At 39.3% G+C, this 25,515-nt stretch overlaps 1 protein-coding gene across 1 annotated transcript in view; it reads right to left on the minus strand.

Annotated features, from left to right (window-relative positions):
• Positions 1 to 8,853, minus strand: part of edar (ectodysplasin A receptor) — an 82,358-nt gene extending 73,505 nt beyond the window's left edge. The window contains exon 1 of the mRNA XM_059646617.1: positions 8,710 to 8,853. The gene's annotated coding sequence lies outside the window, so the exon portion shown is untranslated. The remainder of the gene's footprint in view (positions 1 to 8,709) is intronic.
• Between the last annotated feature and the right edge of the window lie 16,662 nt (positions 8,854 to 25,515).

Raw genomic sequence — 25,515 nt, forward strand, 5'->3', positions numbered from 1 at the left:
GGCGAGGGTAGATCTGTCATGTAGGAGTAAACAACACAAATCTTTCAAAGAACTAGCATAGGCATAACAGGCTGAATGGCCTCCTCTGTGCTGTGGTATTGTTTGTTTCCATAGGCTTTTATTCCTGTATGGTGTGCTCCAAATTATAACCAAGTTGGTAATGTCAGATTTAAGTCTATCACATGTTTCTTTAAGTATTGTAGTTGGGCTTGCTCTCATTTGGATGGTAAATGACTTACAATGTTACTTTCACATGTTAAGCCATTGCATCCCTGGCACCTTGTTGCACTGATTAAACTACCAATTTCCATAAATCATGAAAGATAAATGCATTAGTGTGGGTTCCAAGCACAATATACATTTTTAAGAAGAAAACTTTTGCTCAAGATTTCTATTTTCAATAATTTCTTGGAAAAATTATGTAGCTTATTTACCTAAATTACCAACTAGGCTTAAGCACTGTGCTGAAGTCAGTAGGTTTTCCAGTGTCAGTGAAACCTAAAACTTCTGTTTAGAACTAAGATTTTTAGCCCTAAAGGAAAAAAATAAAACCGTTTGATGTCTGGAGAACCTTAAAGATACATAAAAAAAATGCTCTGCCAAGTTGGGAGCTGTAATTACAGTAAAAGGAATTTCCTTGATGTGGTGGAAGCAATGTTGACAGATTTAACGAACAGGTAACTGGAATTTTCGAGGTTTGATTTTTTTAAAATCAAGAAATTTGGAAAGCACATCAAGTTCTTATTCAAAGGATCTGAACTTTTCTTTGCTAATTTGAAATGTGAAATATTTAACAATCTATTTGCCATTCAATTCTTGCATCAGTGTTTTACAAAACCAGCTGAATTACTTTTAACAGTATTACTTATAAAATTGTACCCACAATGTATCTTTCTAACCACATAAGTATGATAATACAACCTATTCTTTGCAAGTCCATCTTTTGAACTTAATAATTGAGGAAATGCATGAAGCACAATCACACATGAAAGAAATCGGTTTGTCAACATTATTTTTGATTATTAATTACAGACATGACTAAGTATTCAAAGATTCTTTACCTCTTTAAAGTGTGTATAATTATCTGTTAGATGTCTTCTTGAAATGAACCACAAAATCCAAATAGAACTATTGTCTTTAAAAAAAAAGCCCTCAGTGCATTTACCATGTCATAGGAAGTGTGGCTTTGGTCAAATGCTCTAATGCAAGCCGCTGCCTCATTGTCAGACTAAATATATACACCTCCTAGACTTTAATCATATTCTAGTCTGCAAATTTATGCACAAAGGTACTTTCTTGCAAGTCTGGAATGTGTGTTACTGTTTGAAGATGAGGAGATTGATGGTTTTGCAAACTGAGAGCTGGTTGCGGTTGTTCAAGCTATTTGCAGGGGCATGCTTTTTCTGTTCAATCACGGACGTGTTGCCTCTGGAAATAAATTATAAGGCATCATGAGCTGAAATGTAAAGGCATGGAGTATCTTCACACTATGATTGATGAGATCAAAAAAGTAATGTCTATGAACTAGATCAATACAGTCATCACTATAAACAGTAATAAGAAATAAACTAGAGAAAACATTTTGTATAATTATCTTTCAGTGCTACAGTGCAGAGTTCGCATCTAAATTACAGAGGTTGGAATTCTCCTATAGGTCTGAAGGTGGAAGTGTTTCTTAAAGAGAAACTCAAAGCCTATCATGTTTAGAAAGACTGCAGATCTTTTGGAAATCAGGTTACTAATTTTTCTGCTGAAGTTATGACCCCTCCCACACCACCGCCCACTTCCCCAAATAAAAACCCCGACCCTGGTTTGACATCCTGCCCACCAAGAGTCCAACATCAGCAGAACTCAGCAGTGTAACTGAGACAACACCCCCTCCCCGAGCCCCAGTAGCAAGATCACTACTGCGAAAGTTGCTGCGGTATTGGGCATCTGCCTGTCTGAGATTGGGGTTTGCAGGGAAAGGGAGATGGACAAGTCAAAAGTGAGTTCAGCAGTAGCACTCAGATAATGATTGCCTTATTTTGTGTTTTGAGTTCCTCATTTCCCATCTATCCCTGCTGGGCCTTGATCCCCATGTCTAACAAGACTCTATCTATCATTCTCTTCAAAATATCCAAAACCCTGTCTTCACTGACTTCTGAGGCAGAGAATTCAAAAGTCACACAAGCCTCTGAAAACAAAATTGCCCTCATTTTTGTCCTGAAAGGCTAACCCTCTTTTCAAAACAATGTCCCCTGGTTCTGAGATAGCAAGAGCTGCAGATGTTGAAGTCAGAGCTAACATAGTATGGCGCTGGAGGGACACAGCAGGCCAGACAGCATCAGAAGAGCAGGAAAGTTGACGTTTTGGGTCAGGATCCTCCTTCAGAAAATCTTCAGAAGATGAGTCCCGAACTGAAACGTCAACTTTCCTGCTCCTCTGATGCTGCCTGGCCTGCTGTGTCCCTCCAGCTCCACGATGTGTTGTCCCCTAGTTCTGGACTGACTCACAAGACCATCTTGTCAAACCACTTGGGATCTTATTTACTCTAATCAACTCACCCCTGACTCTTTTAAATGCCAGAGGAAACACATCCAACCTGTCCAATCTATCCTTAAGATGACCCATTCATTATAATTCCAAAAGGCCTCCAATACATTTACGTCCTTGCTTAAGTAAAGGGATCATATCTGCACACAGTATTTCAGGTGTGGTCTCACCAATATCCTGTATAACCGAAGCATAACACTCTTAATTTGATAAAACAAAAAGCTGCAGATGCTGGAGATCTGAAACAAAAACAGAAATTCCTGGCAAAACTCAGCAGGTCTGGCATTTTTCAAACTGAGCTTCCAGCTGCTCACCACTTCAACACAACTCGCCAATATTCCTGTCACGAGCCTGCTGCAGTGTTCCAGCAAGCTTCAGTGCAAGTTTGAAGAACTCAGTCTTATTTTTCACTTGGGGACCCTGCAGCACTAAGGACTCAACACTGAGTTCAATAACTTGGAAGCCTTTCTACATTATTTACCCATCCCACACCCAGCCTGTTATGACAGGGCTGGCTTTTGTCACAGCCAGCATGTTTTCATCCACTCTCTGGCCTACTATCACAACACATGGGTTGTTTTCAGCACAGTCTACCCATTCCCTCCCACTTATTCAGCTTCGCTTCTGTCCTGGCCTACTATTAATAATCCTTTATCTGCCTACCCCTTTCATATTTTCCTCTCTTTCTGGGCTCCATCTCCACCTGTTCACTCACCTCTTCCCTCAACCCCCATCCCAGCTTTATTTTCAATATAAGTACCACCTTTTCCTGGCTGCTATCAATGCTGATGAAGCATCACCAGACTCAAAATGTTAACTTTGCTTTCTCCCCACTGATGTTGCCAGATCTGCTGAGTTTCATCAGCAATTTCTGTTTATGATCCTTTACTTCTATGTTCAATTCCTCTCTTAATGAGGAATACCATTCCATTAGCCTTATTGATTATGTGATGTACCTGTATACTAACTTTTCATGGTTCATGCAGCAAAATGACTACATTCCTTTGCTTATTGGAATGGTTTTGTTTACCATTCATACAATTTATTAGAGTTAGTTGCAAAACATATCCATATGTGATTGTTGATGTCATGAAGTACGAGATGATTTCTTGGATATAATTGATTCAACGCAGGATTCTCTTGATTTATCCCCCATTCTTGCTGCAGTACTATTTAGAATGATAAGTATAACATTTCTGTAATGGTTTCATCAATCTTCTGATGTAACATTGGCAAATAATTGCTGGAAAGAACTCAGCAATAGTCCCACAGCAATTCTATCCTTAAGAATTCTACTATTTAGCACAGTGCAATTTGGTTCAAAGTGCACTCAATTTAATTCCATTAACCCTTCTTTACAGATATCCTTTTATTTTATAATTTTCAGTTTTTTTTCCCTAAATGGAAGTGAAACACTTTATATATACACATATATTGTGTATATACGAAAATACATGATGAAAAATGTCCAGTTTTTACAGATTTTAGTTTTAAGTGTACCTTTTCTGTGTATTGGCATCTTTTTGTTCAAAAGAATTATATATGTTCAAACCACTGTTTCCACCCAAAGCTGCTAACTGCCTGAAAACAGGCTTCAAATTAGCTCCAATCATCAAAGATTTATCCAAAGCAATCTTCTTGCAAGGTACCATGGACAATGGCCAGTGTCTGGCAGTTCATCCAAAGTTCCTATTATTTATGAGTGAGTCTAAACAATGGCTATTAACAGTAGACTTTAACTATGCAGTAGACTTTGCAATATATTGCAGTAGACTTTAGTACTGTCCTTGCATGATTGTCCATGTACATCATCACCTCCAACTGAATTGCTGAACAATGTTCACAATTAGGCATCCTAACCAAATTTCCCATCTTAACCTAGAGATTCTGAGGTCAGTTATTGTGCCCCTACTATCATCCCAGTGGAGATCAGTTACTATAGTACAGGCCAGTGGCCAGTGGATATTCCGGATAAATCCAGAGAGGTCAGGTGAATTTCTATGGAATTTATTGCCTCTGCTTATTGACTCTGATTCCCATCAAATCATTCCTTCCAAAGTTTTCACAGGATCATTATATCCATTTTCAACTGGATCAGTCACATACATCGCCACTTATTCACGATAACATCCAACTTCATATTAACAGTACACTCCCTTGTCCAAGCACTGAAGCTGTGGAGCATGAGGAAAGAGACTTCACACTGAAAATTTTGCTAAAGCTAATTTCGAATTGCTTTCAATGGGAAGATAATCCATGTAGTCAGGCTGGCATTGATTAAACTTGACAGTGATGTGTTCAAAAGAGTAAACATTGTTTTGTTCAATGTTGATAATCTTGAAAAAAAATACCTATAGTTGTTTTGCTTGTGAGAAATCAAAAAAACATAGCCTTCAGGAATTTTACATTGTACTTCGTCCAAGGGAATAACAGGAACAAATCTGCAAAATAACATGTTTAACTTTACAATAATGTAAAAAGCTGTCTTGCCAAATAATACCTCTTAGAATGCACTCTACGGCCAAATTAAAGGCAAAATTCAGATAACTGCAGCAGTGATGTTGTTAAAAATATCACTGTTGTGTTTCTGATGAATGATGACCTCCTATTGTTTAACTAACTTGAATGCAATGTCAAAACTGTGTTTATTTAATTGTGGTATGTCACTTCATCCAAACTAACAGAAGGATAAAAAAGTGAGGAACACAGTCACTCTTTCATGGACTCAAAAATAATGGAGCTCTAGGATTATTATCAATGTCTAGAAAACATAATCTGGAATTCTGTCTGATTAATTTTGATTGAGAAAGTCGACTTCAATTTTATTTTACAAAGAGCTTCAGGATTTGATCATGTTTTAATGATTACATATCCTGTGCCTTTCTCTATCTCCCCATGGAAACAATTTTAGCAATTAAATATGAATACAAACTTGATTAATACAAATGAGCAAGAAGCTACAGAAAACCTAAAATCCTACTTCCAAAATGAAAGCCTACTTTCTACTATATAATAAAATGTGAGGCTGGATGAACACAGCAGGCCAAGCAGCATCTCAGGAGCACAAAAGCTGACGTTTCGGGCCTAGACCCTTCATCAGATGACCCTCTCTGATGAAGGGTCTAGGCCCGAAACGTCAGCTTTTGTGCTCCTGAGATGCTGCTTGGCCTGCTGTGTTCATCCAGCCTCACATTTTATTATCTTGGAATCTCCAGCATCTGCAGTTCCCATTATCCCCGCCTACTTTCTACTGTCAGCATTTCAGGCTCCTCAGCGCCTGGTCTCAGCCAGCAGATCTGGGTTTGAATGTTTAACTTGCCCTGTATACATCAGTATACAGAACTTTACTCAGGTGAACAGTTCTACCTTGGGGACACATTTGGAAGATCTTGTTCTCATATTTCTCTCCCAAAATCAGCCTCCTATCACGAAGTGCCATTAAAGGAATCACAGAATTGCTTTTGGTCCCAATTATTTCACCCTCACAGCAAAATGGGATTTGTGCTGCATTAGGGATCAATTAGAATAATCTAAGCAGGAAAAGGCAAGGGAGTTTTCTTTTTCTAAAATATATAGTACATATACAGCATTCCCTCCTCCTCCTCATCAAAGCACAGTACTAAAGATGCCTACAGGCAGATGTGTTGGCAGTTTTGCAACTCCATTTCTGTGATTTAAAAGTATTTTGTTAGTTTTATTAGATAGCCTGGACTATTCCTTTGTTGAAAACTGAACAGTTCCTGTTACAAATTGCAATGCACTTACTGAAAATACTACTATGAAGGATGAAGAAGTAAATATGACATAAAATACTTTAACTTAGACTTACATAATTAAATTTGTGTTAATAGGAAGAAAAGAGCAATAAACCAGCATATTATCCATTTCCTCATAAATGAATATCTGTCACTTTCATTAAATTATAATTGTCAAACTCTCAGAGAGCAGTAACATTAACATTTGATGTGAAATTATGAAATGTAAACTTTTTAGGATATCAAATTACAGAGTTTTAAAGTAGTAGGGGAATTTGCATTCAATTTCCTGTTTCATTTTAATCTGGGTTCCAGAAAAAAAGTTATAAATGCTAACAATCTTGATGCAGATTATAATGAATGTAGATTTGGAGTAACAACTCTATTTCATTTGTAATGCCACGTGGAATAAATGTGAATTTATTGAAGTTATAGTGACTTATTAATTGCATTATAGAAATGGTCTTCTGCTTTCTATAATCCTTCTGGAAATTGTTATACTTGGGTGTTGCATCTCAAAATAAAAACAGTCATTAATAATCTGTTACATGTGAAGGAAAAACAGTGTAACTGGCACATTGTTCAACAGTAATTGACATAAATGTGGTCGTGCTCCATGCCTTTAAATGAACATCATGTCTTGGATATTTTTGTCTAATTCCTCAGCTTCTTCTCTGAATTAATAATTGCAAGACTTGCAAACGATGTTTTGCTTCTGTAACTCTGACACACTACTTTGGTGATTGAGAGCTTAAAGTGCACCTGTAAGAGAAACATGCCGTTGAAGCTCTTTGCCTCGTACTCATCAGGACAAATGCAAGAATGCCAAATTTCAAAGGGAGCAACAATGTATACTGCATGAGAAGCATGCAGTTTAAATTGTTGCTCCCTTTGAAATTTGGCATTCTTGCATCTATCCTGATGAGTGTAAGATGAAAGTTTTCAACAACATATCTCCTTTATCAGAAATGATCAATTTAATTCAATTATATTATTTATACTCAGAAAAACTGACAGATTTTTTTCTTAGGATAATTATCTTTAGTCCAAATTTTTGTCCAACTTCTAATTCCTTTGGATCACACACAGACTATAGTTCAGCCTAGATTCCTGACTTCCACCTAAGTCACTAACAAACAACTACTGAGAGTCATATGAGCGAAAACATATGACTTTCTTACCCATTCCCAATCAATAGAGAATAATTTTGTTTTTGATTAATATGTCCCAAAGTGATACAGCTGAAACTGAAAACTCAGTGGAATGAAGGATAAATTCTCATCATGGTATTTTATACAATTTAGAATTTGAGTCCCTTCTAAACATGCAATACGACAACATCCTGTGAAATCAAGGCATAACAATTGGGAAAGAAAATGCTGGGGAAAATACCATTCATACCAAACTGAACATCATTAGCATGTCCATTTTACTGCTTTCATATTCATTTAAAAATATTGTGGAAAACTTGAATGAGAAGCTTCCTGTTTTGGCACTATTCTTGTTTATTATCCAGTTCATTTATTATATATATAATGATTGTTTATCTTCAATTATCTAATAGTTTGACCCCTGTTTTCTTGTTCTGCAGGCTTCTGTTTCAGTTGTGGTCAGCTGGATAATATTTTCATTAACACAGGTAGAACAATAGCAATATTTCTGTCTCTGCAGCAGTCTAGTGTTTGGCTACAGCCAAGGTATTCGTAATTAATGGCAAAGTAGCAGTTGTACATCCATCTCAGCGAGGTGATTTGATGGTGGGTCAACTCAAGTCTAAATGCTAATAGAGTTCAAACTTGAGTTCAAATCATCTTGCTACAAACTCAAGTTGTACATCGTCTAATTGAAATAACTACATAGTCCTTGCAAACAGTACTCTTCTAATTTAACACATTTTGGTAGGACTTGATTTTCTTTCGGCTCACGATTTATCTTAAACAAATCACTGTCAATTAAAACTTGTATTGGATTTTGCATTATCTTGTGAATTTAGAAATACCTTGTAGGTATTTAAATCTGAGATTACATAGAATATTGGGATAGTACAAATCTAATTTGGGATGTAAAGGGTTAAGTACATTTTATCCAGGGTTAGACCAGATTATTTTTTAAAGCAGTAAGAAAATACGAATTGTGATCCTCTGTTAAAACCGTCCGCGTACAACACTTTTTTTTACTTGTTCAAACATGCAAACAAAATAAGCTTGCCTCGTTAAATATTCTTAAGTTGCTAGAGAGTAATAAATGTTCCTAAAGCAATGATGTTGTAACAGCTGCAAGTTTAACACAGCCTCTACTTTCGAAGTGACCCCCGATTCTCATCGCCTCGATGCAAGCTTATAATAATTGGATACTGCGATTGGACATGCACCTATATGGAAATCATTTCGTGCAAAGCCAGTGGACTAGAGAAACATACCTGAAACAATAAAAAACTTGAGGATGACAGTAAAAACACTTCTTCCTCCAGCAGCACTGAGCCACACAGATAAATCTGAAGCAAATGTTGAGAATAATGTACACTAGTATCTTTCCGCGGGTAACTGTCACTTTTGCTGATCCATCTTTGCGCTCCGGCCAAACTTCTGCTTTTCTCCCTGAATCTCCAAGTTTGAGTGAATTTACCCCACCTCCTTCTCCTGACGTAAGGTGCAACATCTGGAGACTCAGCTTCTAACAGCAGGAGAGCGGCGACTAACCCGCGCCCTCTGTAGGGCAGGGACTAATACTTCAGCACTTTTACATGGTAAGAATTTTGAATGCATTTATCCCCGGCAGAGAGTATGAGTAAAGTTAAAGTGAGAGAAATGCGAGATTAATTGTACTCCATTGACCAAAAAAGAAATTTGGAGCGTGGATCAAAATAATTATCTACCTCACGTTTGTCTCTAGCTTAGCTCAGCCATTCAGTGCAGTGCTAGTATACTTGCCTTTGGCCTAGAATAAAACGTCCCACCCATCTTGGAAAGGTAACATGTCTGCAACAGGCTGCTTTTAATTTTAGAAATATCTAGTTCATCCATGTAGCTTTTGACTGTTGGCCACTTCTTGTTTGATGTACTTTATATTTTCCTTTGAATCTCTCACCATGCCTCCCACATCTTTCACCACTATATTTGTGTCTCGTTGTCACTAATGCTTTCACATCGATTGTTTCTGTAATAATTGCTCCCTTTTCCTTGGAGGGATGCGATAGCCTAACTGATGACAGCACTGAGGGAATGTTAAAAGTATGCTCCTTACTCTCCACAACAAGTCTGCCTCTTTCTTTACCCTTCTAAACTGATCTCTATCCTCCTCACTTGAACAGTACCTCCTTCCTCACTCTTTCAGAGCGTTTTGCACCACTTTCATCCCTACAGTACCCATTTCTCAGTCCTTACCTCTCACCTGGGTTTCCCTCCATCTTAATTTCTCCATCTCCTTCGTGGACTCTCATTTACAATAGAATTTTTGTAAAATATTAAGGCAATTTGTGTGTCCCTCTTCCTGTGATTGTTTCTACGCTCTTGCTTTGTTCATCTTCTTTTTCTGATTTTGCTGTTTGTCTTCCATTTTTCTTTCACTGCCTGATTGAAATGATGAGGATCTGGTATACGATTGGCGAAAAAATATTGACTCAACCTTTGCTATCCAGCTGCAGCATTTATTAACTTATCCACATAGATATGGACGAGTCTTAAAATAGCTTCTTTGTCACTTGCATTCCAAAGGAAGGCCCTCATCAGCTATGTCTCCGTTCACTGAACACTTGCCTCTGTATCACAGGTTCGAGGTTCACACCCCACTCCAGGGCAGACAAGAATAAGGCTGACAATCCTGTACAGCACTGGGTACAATGCACTGTAGGAGATGCTATCTTTAAGGTTTTATACAACATAAATCACTCTTGCAAAGAGTTAGTGTGTCACAACAAGCTAAATGGTCTCCCCCGTGCTGTAACAATTCTCTGATTCTTACAGGTTCATTGCTTTCTGCAGAATTCTCAGCCTCTGACCTGGTATTGTACTTTAGTTAAAGGAGGGGAATTCAAAGATGGTAATGTTTTCAATTATGAAGGGAAGGTAGTTACATTCTGTCTTGATGAAGATTGTCTGGCACTTGTATGGTATAAATATTACTTGTCATTTATCATCCAAGTCTCAATGGTCTTCAGGTCTATTGCATTTGGACTTGGTTTGCTTCAGTGTCATGAATGTATTTTAAACAAAGTGCTTTCATTGGCGAACATCCCCAATTCTGACTTTAAGATGGAGAGAAGGTTGTCAACAAAGTAATTAAAGACAGCTGGCTGCAGGAGGTTACCTTGAACAATTCCTGCAGTGATGTCCCTTGTACCATAGTTGTTTGGAGTGCTAGGAATGACTTCAACCAGATATCCATGGATTTCAATTTTACTGAAACACCATGAGGCCATGCTTAATCCATGCTGCCCTGTTATTAAGAAAAGCCATTCTTCTCTCCCCACTTAAATTCAGCTCTTCTGCCATGTTTGGACTAAGGCTGTAATGAGTGTCAGGAGCCGAGTGGCCCTAGCAGAATCCAGACTCAACCCTGACATCCGGTTATTGCTATATGAGTCCTGCTTGGCAGCAATGCTGATGACCTTGTCCATCACTTTGTTGATGACTGAGCGTACACTGACAAGGTTGTAATTGGCTGGGTTGTTAGAATTTTAGAAATTTACAGTACAGAAGAAGACCATTCGGCTCATTGTGATTGTACTGACTCCCAAAAGAACTATACAGCTAGTCTCATTCTCTAGGCTATCTCTGTAGCCCTCTAAATTCATCACTTTCAATCCTGTTCTCTTTTGAAACCTTCTAAGGAACCATTTCCACCACTCCCTCAGGCAGCACATTCCAAATCTGAACAACTCTCTGGGTAAAAGAATTTTTTCTTCATCTCACTCCTCGCTCCTTTGCTGACAGACTTGAAATTGTGACCCGTAGTTACTGACATACCAACTGGTAGAATGAAAAATCCTTCTTTACCCTGTCAAAATTGTTCATAATTTTGATTACCTCAATAAGGGCCACATCTCAACTTTCTCTGCTCCAAGGACAATAAGCCCAATTTCATACCATTCTTACAGTATGGAAGTAGGCCATTCAGCCCATCAAATCCACATTGACCCTCTGAAGAATTTCTCACCCAAACCCATTCCCCTACTCCTGCATTTAACATGGCTAATCCACCTGACCTGCACATATTTGGACTGTGTGAGGAAACCAGAGTACCTAGAGGAAACATACACAGACATGAGGAGAACATGCAAACTCCACATAGACAATCTCACAAGGGTGGAATCAAACGCAGGTCACTGGCACTGTGAGACAGCTGTGCCAACAATCGAGCCACTGTGCCACCCCAATTGGTCTGATCTTTCTTTTTATTTAAAATCTCTCACTCCTGGTATCATTCCAGTTAATCTCCTTTGCATTCTCTCCAAAGCTTTAACATCTTTCTTTAAATAAGGTGCCCAGAACTGAACACAATACTCCAAATATGGCCTGGCCGATGTCTTGTAGAGGTTTGGCATCAATTTCTTGCGTTTATATTCTGTGCCTCTATTTATAAAAGCAAGGATTCTAAAAGCCTTCTTAACAACTGTTTTACCTTGCCTTGCCATCTTCAGAGAACCATGCACTTGAAGCCTGAGGTCCCTTGCTCCTGTACTCATAGGAAATCTGGAAGGATATATAGTTGGCACTTTTAGTTCCAGATGGATACAAATGACTTAACCTTTCTTTTGCCCTGATATGTTCGGCTATCTATGATCTTGAAAAACTAAACAGCCTTGTCTTTCTGCTGACCACACAGAACTACTTTCTGAGCTATTTGTGGACTTATAGGGAAGCCACTCCTCATTCTCTGTTAGTTCTTTAATTGTCTACTACAATTCAAGACACAATGTGGCAGGCCTGCAAAGTTGTGATCTGATCCCCTGATTTTGACGTTACTTAGCCCTGTTTACTATATGCTGCTTCTGCTGTTTGAGATACAGGTATTCCTGTATTGTAACTGCACATGTTCTGAGGAAGGGTCTCTGGACCAGAAACGTTAACTCTGTTTTTTGATTCACAGATGCTGTCAGACCTGCTGAGCTTCTCCAGCAACTTTGTTTTTGTTCCTGATTTACAGCATCCACAGTTCTTTCGTTTTTCAGGTATGCCTGATGCTGCTTTTTTTGGCATGCTTTCCAGCACATCTCATTAGGCCCATGTCAATTCCTTAACTTGATATTAATGGTAGACTGAGGCAGAGCTATGAGGTTTTAGATGGTGGTTGAATACAATTCTGCTGCTAGTAATGATCCACAGTACTTCGTAGGTACTTAGTTTTGAGTATGTAATGCACAAATGCTGTAGAAAAGTGTATATTTTGCTGCGCAACATTTTTACCATTTTCCTTTCAGTAAGGAAAAGTAAGTTGCTTATATGTTACAATGATGAGGTTTATAAGATTATTATGTTTTGGGATTGGAGCTTTAAACTCTGAGTAAATTAAGCGGCCCATGACCTGATTTGCAGAATGGCTGTTGGTATATCTGGCAGGTTTGATTGTTAGAAACCAATGAAAGACATAGATTGTTTTACTTAGAACGATGTGTTAGGTACTTGCCCTTGAACATAGTTGCAGAGGCCTTTAAGATGGGTAGACTCTGAGTTTCCAAGGAAGATTATGAAAATATGAGATCCTGAGAAGAAGAAGAGTTATGTTCATGGATAGCAAATTAGAATTTCTACTTGAATGCAAAGTGTCTCATGTTGCCATGAAGAAAATGCAGAGGATGTCATTTTTGAGATCAGGTTACAGGCTTCCCTATAAGTCCACAAATAGCTCAGAAAGTAGTTCTGTGTGGTCAGCAGAAAGACAAGGCTGTTTAGTTTTTCAAGATCATATAGTTGGATACAGGGAGGGAAACTTTCCAGATTCAGACATACCTACAACCATCTGAGCATTCCAGGAGATACACTCTGGCAAGGCTGAGGGAAATCAAATCTCAGGACAGACTTTATTACTGCTGGTGGATTTAAGGAACTTTGAAAGTGCCCGGAAGTGATCACTTAAGGTTGCTACTCAATGAAATAGGGATACAAATACCTTTGAAAACTGAGAATAACTGTGGACTGTTTGCGATAAAAATTGCAATCCCACAGGGAATGTGATAGGTGATGGATATAAATGGGGAATATTACTGTATGGAGCTAAAGTATAAATTGATTGAAAATGAAACGCTGTTTCATCAATGAGTTTTAATCATTTGTTACAGTAAAAATTTTAAATTTGTGAAGTTTTGTTAAGTTTCTTTCAGTTAGTAAATAGAAATTCAAATTTCTTCTTAAAAGTTATCAGTCTGTAATAACACTGGGACAAGGAATTCTCACCGTGTGGAGTCTATATTCTTGGATAATATAAAACCAAAGTTTTGCATTGAGATTGTATCTAGCCAGCCATCTAGCCAACTGTCCAGATTATTGGATCTTATCCTGGATTCTGGTGCCTTCATTGTACAAAAGAACACAACGTTTATTTGAAGGAAAGACAGACTCGCGGGGCCTGGAGAAAAATTATGGATCAAAACCTTCTTGTATCTGTGGCTCTCTTATTCCACTTTCCCTGCCCCAGCCCCCCACCTGTAACTTTCACTCTCAATCATACATAATTTGTTCTTTAATTATCTTCAGTGTATGTTTGACATTTTAACCTGATATTAATACATCTAAAAGGCATGTGATTTCTGTGTTAAGCCAGTTTCAACGACCTAGAAGGAATCTTCATTTTTAACTATTATCAATTTTGCATGTCACTTAGAGCATTCTGGCATAATGATATATTTCCTTGCTGACTTTATATTCTGAGGTGAGACATATTAACACCTGAGCCTTCTTGACACTTATCTCTTACTTTTACTATTTTGCAGGATTTACTAACTAAATTCCAACAAGTAAAGTTATCTTGAAGATTCTGAATTGTACTTTTGACCTGCTACGTGAACTCTGTTTATGTCTTTATTTCCAATGGGCTATAATACAGAGATATCAGTTTTCTAAAAGAGTTACATTAGAACTTCCAGTTCTGAAGCAGGGTCAGTGGACTCAAAATGTTAATTCTGTTTTCTCTCCACCGATACTGCCAGACCAGTTGAGATTCTCCAGCAATTTCTGTTTTAGTGTGTTTCAGATCTCCAGCATTTGCACTTCTTCATTTTGTTTTATTGAATTGAAAAGATATCTAACAAAAAAGATCCATATTTAACTCAGGGACTTCTGGTGCAGTAGTAATACTCACATCTTTGAGCCAGGATGCCTGGGGTCATGCCCCATCTACTCTAGAGATGTTTCATAATACATATGAATAGGTTGATTCAGGAAAAATATCCACATTTCACTCATGCATGGTTTTCTTACAGTGTGACCCCTTCTCTCTCAATTAAGTAGTCTCCTGTACATTCACCACTTACTCTACCAAGAGGCACTCACAGTGGTTCTTCAAATTAGAGCCAGTTCAATGAAGACCCAGTACAAACCAGAGTGCTTTCCTATGAGCTTCTAACAAGGTATCAAAGTGGAGCTGAAATTGAATATTTAAAAGCCGTATGGAAGCTCAGTTACTAAATGAAGATCACTGGAGTGTTCAGAGCTGCTGAAAATTGTCAATCCATGAAAACAGTCGTGTGCCTAATGGACAACATTGATAAATCATATTGGAAATTATAATGCATGCAATCTTTTTGTATGAAATTGGGTATTGGGATAGAAATGCAATAATGTACTTTGTGCGTCCTGGAATGACACAGATATGTAATTATTCCCATGATGTATTCATTGCAGACCTTCATCTCACATTCCATTCAATAAAACAGTACAAGCTAAATTGATCTCCTCTGCAGTGGCATCAGAAGGGTGAAATAACTCTATGAAGGCCAGTATCTTGTCATCAAGTCACTTCTTTATTTACATGTGCAGTGTATATGACACTGACCCAGCTGGGTTAGAGCCAGCTCCTGGAGCTAAAAGAGTCTCAGACACTCCTATTTATATCTATCAGCCAGGACTCCCTTATTGGACCAGGTTAACAATTCATATTCAATGAGGTCCATCTGGCTGATGTTCTAATCACTACATTGGGAACGTGGAAATGCCCTCTATATAACCCCATATTCGGTGCCTTGCTGTGCTCGTTTTACCCCCAAGTCTTGTGTTTATGCTCCTTGTCTGCCCCAAGTCCTTGTTTCCTCTTGTTAGAGCTTTCTTTGGCCAACCCGATAAAATCTTCCCCCTCAGTATGTTTTTTATAATCCCTACCCATATTAGGCTCCTGTGGTTCATTAAGTTCAGTCTTTGCTGAAACTGTCACTATGTGGGTTTTATGGTACTTGGGAATTATTGTTATTGACATACTTTGGCTCCAGGTGTTTTTATCTATACTTAGGTTTGCCAGAGTTCCATATTTATTAACCTGCTGTATGTACTGTGATCTGCATTTAACCTCTGCTCGCATTTTCACTTAATTTCTGTTTGCTTACACAATATAACTTTATTTATATTTTGTTCATACTTTAAGTTCATGACAAGAAAAACACCTATTAATCAATTGAAAATCATTGTGTGTAATGGAAATGAGGAGGAGGAAATAGACCTTGGTCACGAGAGTAAAATGGTTGTCCAGTCTAATGGATATAACTTTGACTCACAGTTGATCTCTCAGCTTAACTTGCATGTAAAATGAAACCAGCCCACGCCACTTGTGCTGCTCATGGGCGACTTGCCTAATGGAGTGTATGAATATTACGCATCCCTGATCCATTTAAAGAAAAAGCTCATTTTGGCTACAAGTAACCATTAATAAAGATGGATGAAGCTATTCACTGCAAAGTTTTCTCCCCACCCGGCTTTATAATGATGCATTCAGGTTATGGTTGGAGGAAGCCTGCAGGAAGAAGGACATTTTTTTGCTCCTCACTGGAAGCAAGTTCTCCAGGTCAGGGGCTTTGTGCATGTGGGAGAAAGTGGCAAAACCGATGAGCAGCAGAAGAGTTTGATGGAATCTTCTGCTCTTTGAAAAATTTAGGGCTTATTTCCATTTTGACTCTCAGCACTGTATGGGTGTGAAATTCATCAACAGTTCCTATCTTCCAGGAAGTGGCAAATTAGCAGGCTCCCTCCACTTTCTGACATCCAGATATGCAGTAGGGACAGGTTCCTGAAGTGACAGGCTAAATCAGAGATGTGAGGCATTGCTGAAATGGATAGGTGATCAGAAGGGTACCTCAAAATGATATTTTCTGAAGAGTGTTGAAAATGTAAAAATGAAGAATACCCATGGCTGAAAGGGCCAGCTCTGTAGAAAGGGGAGGAGCTCTGCACCTTTGCTGGGTGAAATCCCACACTGAGCATCATACTGTACTACCTATTCCTGACGTTTCTCACAGTGAGTGTGGAACAGCACTGTGTGGGACAAAGGCACAAGGTGAAAGTGAGAGTAGCTCCTGTGAAAGGTTAAGGAGTCCAAGCTTCTTTCCCGAGTTAAGATCCTCCAAAGGATGAAAATGGATCACTAATTGAACTGGATAACAAACAGTGTATGGTTTTTCTCTTCAGCCACAGCAACCACCCCCCTCATCCCCCCCACCCCTGGAGAGTGGAGCTGTGGAGGGAGTGGGCTCAGTCCCCCAGCGGACTGGAACAAGCATGGGCTGAGTCCTGTGGCAGAACCAGGTTTGGCAGCATGGCCTTGTGCTCTGGGGCCTGCAGGCACATCCTGTGAGCCCCAGAACACCGCAAGCAATGGGCCTTGGAGCAGCACTTGGGCTGTGAGCCCAGAGCAGCGCACAGGCAGCGAGTGCTGGATGGAGATGGTGTGAGGGACCTATTTTTAACTTATTTTCAATTCTGTAATTAGTCAACTACTTTTATTCCTGTGCTGAATTGTACCGAGATACTTATAACTAAGTTGTCGCCACAAGAAGACAGACATTATAAACGTGTTTCACTGTACTCGTACAATGGAATACATGTGACAACAAAAGGATATTGTATTGTATTGTACAATGAAATGTTGTGACTTATATCATACAATTGACTGTGACTTGAAGCTGAGTCCCAGCTTCACTGGACACTGATTCCTCCCTGTTTAAAAAGAAGCATTATATTGATGGACAAAAGAACAGATTGTCATAAATACTCTTGGTATATCAGCTTGGTATCTGAAGCAAAAGGTTCTAAGTCATTTTTATTATTTATTCAAGGGAGCTGATGGTCTAGCAGTCTTTCTGCTGGACTGCTAAACAAGAGACCTAGGTAATGTCTTGGAGACCCAGGTTTGAATCCCACCACAGCAGATGGTGGAATTTGAATTCAACAAAAATCTGAAATTAAGAATCTGGTGATGACCATGAATCAATTGTTGTGAAAACCCCATCTGGTTCACTAATGCCCTTTAGGGAAAGAAACTGCTACCTTACCTAGCCTGGCCTACATGTGACTCCAGACTCACTGCACTGTAGTGATTCTTTACCGCTTTCTGGGTAATAAATGCTGGCCTAGACAGCAATGCTCTCATCTTGTAAATTAATTTACAAAAACAAATTATGGGATGTGGATCAAGGCTGGCAGATTTCTTTCCCTGATGGGCATTAGTAAACCAGATGGGTTTTTCCAGTAATGATTTCAGAGCCATCATTAGACTCTCAATTCCGGATTTTTATTGAATTCAAAATACACTATCTGCCATGGCAGGATTCACACTGGGGTCCCAGATTAACAGTCCAACTCTAATACCAACGGGCCGTCCCCTCATCTAGTCACAATACCCTTCTTCTCCTTTCCCTTCATTGCAATGGCCCCCTCTAATAAAAGAAATAAAATATCTACGATGTTTGTTTACAATGCTCTACTGGCAAAATAAAAGGATTTACATCCAAATTGCTAAAAGTTTCTGAACAGCCATTTGAATCAGTTGAATGTGCAGAACCTGTTTTGAGAGGTCTGCAATAGGAAGGATTAGAGCTCCTACAAGTGTTAGCTATTTCAGTGGATAATTCCAGTGGCAGTTTTTGAATTCATCATTGTGCAATACTATCTGGAAAGAACCTAAAGACTTTTGAAAGCTGGTGGCATAGTGGTAATATCCCTAGCTCTGGATTGGGAGGCCCTAGGTTCAAGACCTACCTGTGCCAGAGGTGTAAATGTAATTACTAAATGTATGACGTGAGTCTGTAGATTTTGCACCATTCAATGGAGTGGTGAGGTTCTTGAGCAATGAGGTGAGCTACTTTTCTAAATCAGTGCAGTCCAAGTTATATAGATTCACCCACAGTGCTGTTAGAAAGAGCGATCCAGGATATTGAGCTATTGACAATGAAGGAGTAGCAATATCATTCCAGTTCAGGATAGAATCATAGTTTTATAGAGCGTATTCACAGACCCTTCGGTCTAATTAATTCATCCCAGGAATGTGTTTGATGATTTGTTGCACTCCCTCTAAGGCAGGTACATGCTTTCTTAGTTCAGGAGATCATATCATACTCCAGCAGTTGCTTTATTGGTCCTCTGAAATCAAGAAACGAGTGGAGGAAGGGGTCTGAAAATTCTAGGGCCAGTCAGTGTTTCAGTTGCAAGATATATTATGTAAATAATTTGCTTGTAGGTGGAGGCTGAGAAATCCGATCCCTTCAGGCCAAGGTCATTGACTCACCTGCAAAGCAGGACACAACACATGTGCTTAGACCAAAGTTCCTTTTAAACATTTAAAGGACCCAGCCATCAGGTCAATCAAAATGAGCTGATCTGGTGTGAAAACCAGGTGTTACAGCATGAAATGAGGCCAATTTCCTATTGAGGCCAATTAAAAACCTGTAAAGAACCTATTGGATTGGGACTGTGGAATATTGAAAAGGTTCGATCTAAATTAGAGGCAATGTAGTAAGAGCCAGCCCTCCCCTGGGTGCCAGACCTCTGGATCTGCATCAGGAGATTCCTCCCTTAGGGCAACAAGGTACCTCAGTGACAGCTGCCACAGGGAGTCGAAAGCAGCTCTCAATGCCCCACCTAATCAGTTTCTTGTCCCTGTCCCTGCTAGTTCTCACTGGACAGGAAACCTATCTCTGCACTGGTTAGGATCTGACTCATATGAAATCCTTAACGCTAAATAGATCCCCCCGGAGGTGGGTTTCTGGAAACCACAAATGTGGTTTCACCAAGATCCTTTATAATTTCAGTATATCTTCTGCAATCTTAAACATGAATCCCTTTGTACTGTTTAGTACCCTGATTGCTTGCTTTACCTGTATGAAAACTTTGTATATGATACCCATGTTTTTCAGAGTATGAACATTTTGCAGTCTTTCAGGATTTGAAAAAGTATTCTGCCTTTGTATGTTTCCTATCAAAGTGCATAACTTCACGCCTCTCCACATTATGTTCTATCCGCTGCATTCCTGTTCACTCCATTAACTTATCCAGATCACATTGCAGCCTGTTTGTGTCCTCGTCACCACTCACTTTCCCATCTAAGTTTGATCCACCATCAAACAAACTTTCTTGCCTCATCTAAATCATTTGCTTGGCTGACAAGCCCTTTAAATCTGGAGAGTCGTCGTCATGTGTAATACACTGGCTGAAAAGATGGTGAAAACAGATTGAAAAGTATCATTCAAAAGAAAATGATAAATGCAAAATGGAGAACAAAGAGCAAAGAACAATACAGCACAGGAACAGGCTCTTTAGCCCTCCAAGCCTGTGCTCACACATTTCGCTCTTCCATACTACAACTGTCTTCACTGACAGGATGCGTATCTCTCTATTCCCTTCCTATTCATATATTCATCTAGGTCTTTTCGAATGCTGCTATTGTGTCTGCATCCACCACCTCCTCTGGCAACGCGTTCCAGGCACTCGCCACCCTTTATATGAAAAACTTGCCTTGCACATTTCTTTTAAACTTATTCCCCACAACTTGAACCTGTGTGCTCCACCCTGGGAAAAAGCCTCATACTTTCCACTCTATCCATGCCATTCACAATCTTATAAACTTCTTTCAGGTTGCCCCTCAACCTCCTACATTCCAGTGAAAACAAATCCAGTCTATCCAACCTTTCTTCATAGCTAAAGTTCCCCATATCAGACAACATCCTGGTAAACCTCTTCTCTACCCTGTCCAAAGCATTCACATTCTTCTGGTAGTGTGGTCAGCAGAACTGTACATAATATTTCAAGTGCGGCCTAACTAAAGTTCTATAAAGCTGTAGTATAACTTGTCTATCCTTATACTCAATGCCGCTTCCAATGAAGGCAAGCAAGCCATGGGCTTCATTTACTACCTTATCAACCTGCATCGCCACATTCAGTGAGCTGTGGACCTGTCTGCCCAGATCCCTCTGGTTGTCAATACTCCTAAGGGTCCTGCCATTCATTGTATAATTTCCACCGATACTTGACCTCCCAAAATACATCACCTCACATTTTTCCTGATTATATTCCATCTACCACCTCCAACTGATCTCTATTCTGCTGTATCCTCTGATAATCCTCCTCACTATCCAGAACTTCACCAATCTATGTATCATCTGGCAAACTTACTCATTGGATCAATCACATTTACTTTCAAATCATTCATGTGGACCAGGAACAGTGCAGGTCTCAGCACTGAGCCCTGTGGAACACAGTCCAGCCTTCATTCCAAAAAGCATCCTTTTAACACTACATTCCGTATCCATCTTCCCAGCTCACCCAATACCATGTGAATTCACCTTTTGTGCCAATCTGCCATGAGGGACCCTGTCAAAGACTTTACTGAAATCCACATAGACAACACGCTTCACTTTTTCCTTATCAATCATCTTCATCACCTCCTCAAAAAACTCAATCAAGTTAACCTCCCTGTACAAAACTATGCTGTTTGTCACCAATCAGTCCATTTACTTCCGAAGAGTAGAGATCTTGTCCCTGAGAATCTTTTCCAATATTTCCCCACCACTGACATGAGGCTCATAGGCCTATAATTTCCTGGATGATTCCCGCTGCCCTTCTTAAACAGTGGCTATTCTCCAGTCCTCTGGAACCTCACCTGTGACCAAAGAGAATACAAAGATGTCTGTCAATGCTCCAGCAATTTGTTCTCTTGCCATCCTCAATATTCTGGGATAGATCCCATCAGAATTCAGAGACCTTTCTACTTTAATACTTCTTAAGACACACAACAGCTCTTCCTTTTTAATAGCAACTTGGCATAGAAACTCGACATTCCCTTCCCTGAGATCATCCTTCACCAATTTCTTCTCTTTGGTGAATACCGACACAACATATTCATTTAGGATCTCACCTACCTCTTCTGGCTCCCTGCATAGATTGTCGGCTTTGTCCGTGAGTGAATCAACCCTTTCCCTGGTTACCCTGCAGCTTTTTAAATCTGTATAGAAAGTCTTGAGATTCTCTTTAATCTTGTTTGCTAATGACTTTTCATTAGCTCTTCTAACAATGTTTAAGTTCTTTCCTACTTTCCTTATATACTTCAAGGGTTTTGTCAGTTCCCATCCTCCTATACCTTATGTATGCTTCCTTTTTGTTTTTGCCCAAGGTCATAACATCCCTGGTCATCCAAGGTTGACAAGACTCCTAAGATCACTAGGTATTATGGCGGCCCACAAGCCCACAGCCACTCTAAAACAAACATTCACAAGGATTAAAGATCCCATTCCTACAACATGCAGAACCAATGTGGTTTACAAAAGACCATGTAACAACTGCCACAAACATTACATTGGATCGACAGGAAGGAAACTAGCCACCACAATACATGAACATCAGCTCGTAGCAAAACGGCACAATGAACTTTCCTTAATATCGGTACACTCAAACAAGGAAGGCCACAATTTAATTGGGACAAGGTAACCATAGTAGCCCAAACCAAACATAGACAGGCAGAGGAATTTCTAGATGCATGGTTCTCCACCCATAATGCAAGCAACACGCATATGAAATTGGACCCCATATATAAACCCATATAGGTCAAAACCAGAACTGACAGTACTCACCATAACGGACTGGAAAGTATAAATTCCAAGCAGAGTAGAATAACATTGCTTTATCGGAGGTTCCACTGATGATGTCACCTAGCATGGTGATGAAACGTCTGAACAAAAACAAGCCAGCTCTGCGAAAAAATCAACAAACTCACATTTACATTTTAATCTTCGCATGTACTTTCTAAGATGGGAGGGCGTGTAGTACAAGGCAAGATTACAGCGTTTTGTTGTAGTGCCTTCATATAACCCTCCCTGTTGGGAGATGTAAATAAAGTTAGTTCAATAATGGCTGCCTGTAGATTATCACATTCCCAGTGCAACTTACAGGAAATGGCAAGGTGAAAGTTTGCAAGCAGTACATTCGCTGCCAAATTCATTCATCTACAGTTATTTCTCCTGAGACTGATGCATGTGACAGTTCTAACCCTTTCTTCTTGCAAGATTTTGGGATCATTCCAGCTTATGTAACCCTGTTACTGTTATCAATTTGTGCACCTCTCCCTTTCCCAAAGGGATTGTGGGTAGGTCCTAGTGTTGGCCCCTTAGATTTGTCATCCTTCCATGTTCCTCCCACTGTCCCTAGTTGGATGGTAAATGACAAGGCACCCACTAATTGGCCACCTCATGTAAAATTAAGTCAGTGTGTGCCCTACTGAAACATGCGCTGTCAACTCCCAGAAAATACCTTGTCATTGGATTCATAAAACCCAAAGGAAATTTTGGCCCAATTGGTGTCGAGATGACTTTGAAAGCAGAAGAACAAGAAATGAAAGAGGTTTAGGGAGGGAGTTCAGCAGAGTATTTTAAGACCGTTGTACAATCAGCAAGCAATTATAGCGTAACGGAATTTGAGGACCAAAAGATAAGTTAGGGAGAGACAACACTATTTGGCTAGGAAGGGCAAGTTTGCAAATGAAGCCAAAACTTTAAATAATACACTGGGGTTAAGGACCCAACAAAAATTGGTCAGGTTGGGGAACTATTAGAGAGGAACCTTGTCCAAAGCAGATGGCAAGTTACAGGACAGGATTCTGAAGACATTTGAAGAATGTATTGCACTAATTTGTGTAAAATCAGTGATTTTTGCTGAGATAAGAGTGAAAACAGTGCAGAGGGATTTAAGTAAATGGCCTGGTTGTTAAAATGAGATTGTGATTAACTTGCAAACTTTGATCTATTTTCCCACAGTGTAGCTCCAAGAAGAGACTTTCAAAGGAGAATCTTAAAGGAAGCTTGAATTTTGATTTGAAGATAAAGTTTACATTTTAGCTATCATTTGAAACCTGTCTGGTCCTACAATGTACTTGCAATTCAACTATTTAGTGTGTGGCTACTTCAGACAGTGCAGGCAGTACAAATATTTAAATTTAAATGGAATTCTTAAAATGGGGAACAATATCAAGAATTAGTCATATTTACTGGAATATGAGACTCTGATGCTGATTACTCATCAATGATAAATCAACACAGCAAGCACAAGCAAAGCTGAAATGGCATCCTCATTAATGCTCTTTGCAGATAATTAGTGTAACTTTAAGGAACTGACTCACAGCCAGGTGGAAACCTGAAAGAATCATCTGTGGTTGTGTCTATTTTATAAAATTGTTTCTATTTGTATTCTTACTAGCTTTGTAAAACAAAATGGTATTCTTGTGAAAGAGTGGGGTTGTGTTTATTGTACCCAAAAACATCATTGCTAGAAAACCAAAAAGATTACCATTTAATGATCCATTGACTGTAAGGATCACTTTCTGTACCCTGATGTTTTTGTAGGAAAAACTGCTTGCTGCTATGTGTAGAGACTGTGAAGGTACGCTTAAAATGAAGGTGCCTATCATTTGGTTAAATACGGCAACGAAAGCCGTTCTTTCCCTACTGTGTCTTAATCTTGACTTCAAAGGAGTCTTCCAACTGGAAGCAGTGTGACATTTTCATTTCTCACCATGGTCTCACTGGAAGAAACTGTCAATTTAATATCAAATCACAGGTACAAAACACTAGTGTGGTAACCAACTCTCCTATTTATAGTTTGCTTTTCAATAATTGTGTGTGTTTTCTACTCTCATTATCATTAAGTGACAGTCATGCTGAGGACAGTACAGGCAAATATATGGCTAATGAATGTGATAGTGATTTAGGACTTGCATATCTCACCATGGGAACAGTGCAGTCAATACTAGTGCCATGTTATTTATTTTGGAGCAGTGATGGATGACTGGAAAGTTTTTAAAAATGGCATGGTATGTTATACACTCTAAACACCACCTTCTGACATTTAATAGCCTTACTATCACTGAATATTCCATAATCGATATCCTAGGGGTTAGCCTTGACCTGATACTGAACGTGTCTAGCCACATAAACGCACTTGCTACAACAGCAGGTCAGAGGCTAGGACTACTACAGCAAGTAATTCATCTCCTGACTCTATCCACCATCTGTCAGGCACAAGTCATGGATTTGTTGGAATAGTCTCCACTTATTCAGATGAGTACAGCTCCAACAACGTTCAAGAAGTTTGACACTATCTAGGGCCAAGCAGGCTGCTTGAATGGCACCTCATCCACAAACAATCATTCCCCCTACCTTTGATGCTTGGTAGACTTCTGTAAGATGCACTCCAGAAATTCACTAAAGATCTTTACATAGCTCCTTCCAAATCCATGAACACTACCATCTAGAATGACAAAGGCAGTAGACACATGGGAACAATGCCACCTGCAAGTTTCCCCCCAAGCCACTCACCATCCTGAATTGGAAATATATTGCTATTCCTTCGGTATCAATGGGTCCAAATCCTGGAATTTTCACTCAAATGGCATTGTGTGTTTACCTACAGCACATGGACTGGAGTGGTTCAAGAAGGCAACTCACCACCACTCTCATAAGGACAACTCTCATAAGAGGCAATAAATACTGGCCCAGCCAGCAATGCCTATGTCTCATGAGTGAGTTAAAAAAGATTAAATATAAGAATGCTTACTCTGATTACAAACTTCAATAGAGATTAGTTTGTCTGAAAAATGATCTCTAATGGAAGAAGATATAACAAAGTGTGGAGTTGGAGGAACACAGCAGGCCAGGCAGCATTAGAGGAGCAGGAAGGCTGGCGTTTCGGGTCGGAACCCTTCCTCAGAAAAAATGAATCTGAATAAGGGTCTCAAACCGAAACATCAACTTTCCTGCTCCTCTGAT

This window comes from Stegostoma tigrinum, chromosome 6 (genome assembly GCF_030684315.1).
Source record: "Stegostoma tigrinum isolate sSteTig4 chromosome 6, sSteTig4.hap1, whole genome shotgun sequence".
In the NCBI taxonomy this organism is placed as follows: Eukaryota; Metazoa; Chordata; class Chondrichthyes; order Orectolobiformes; family Stegostomatidae; genus Stegostoma; species Stegostoma tigrinum.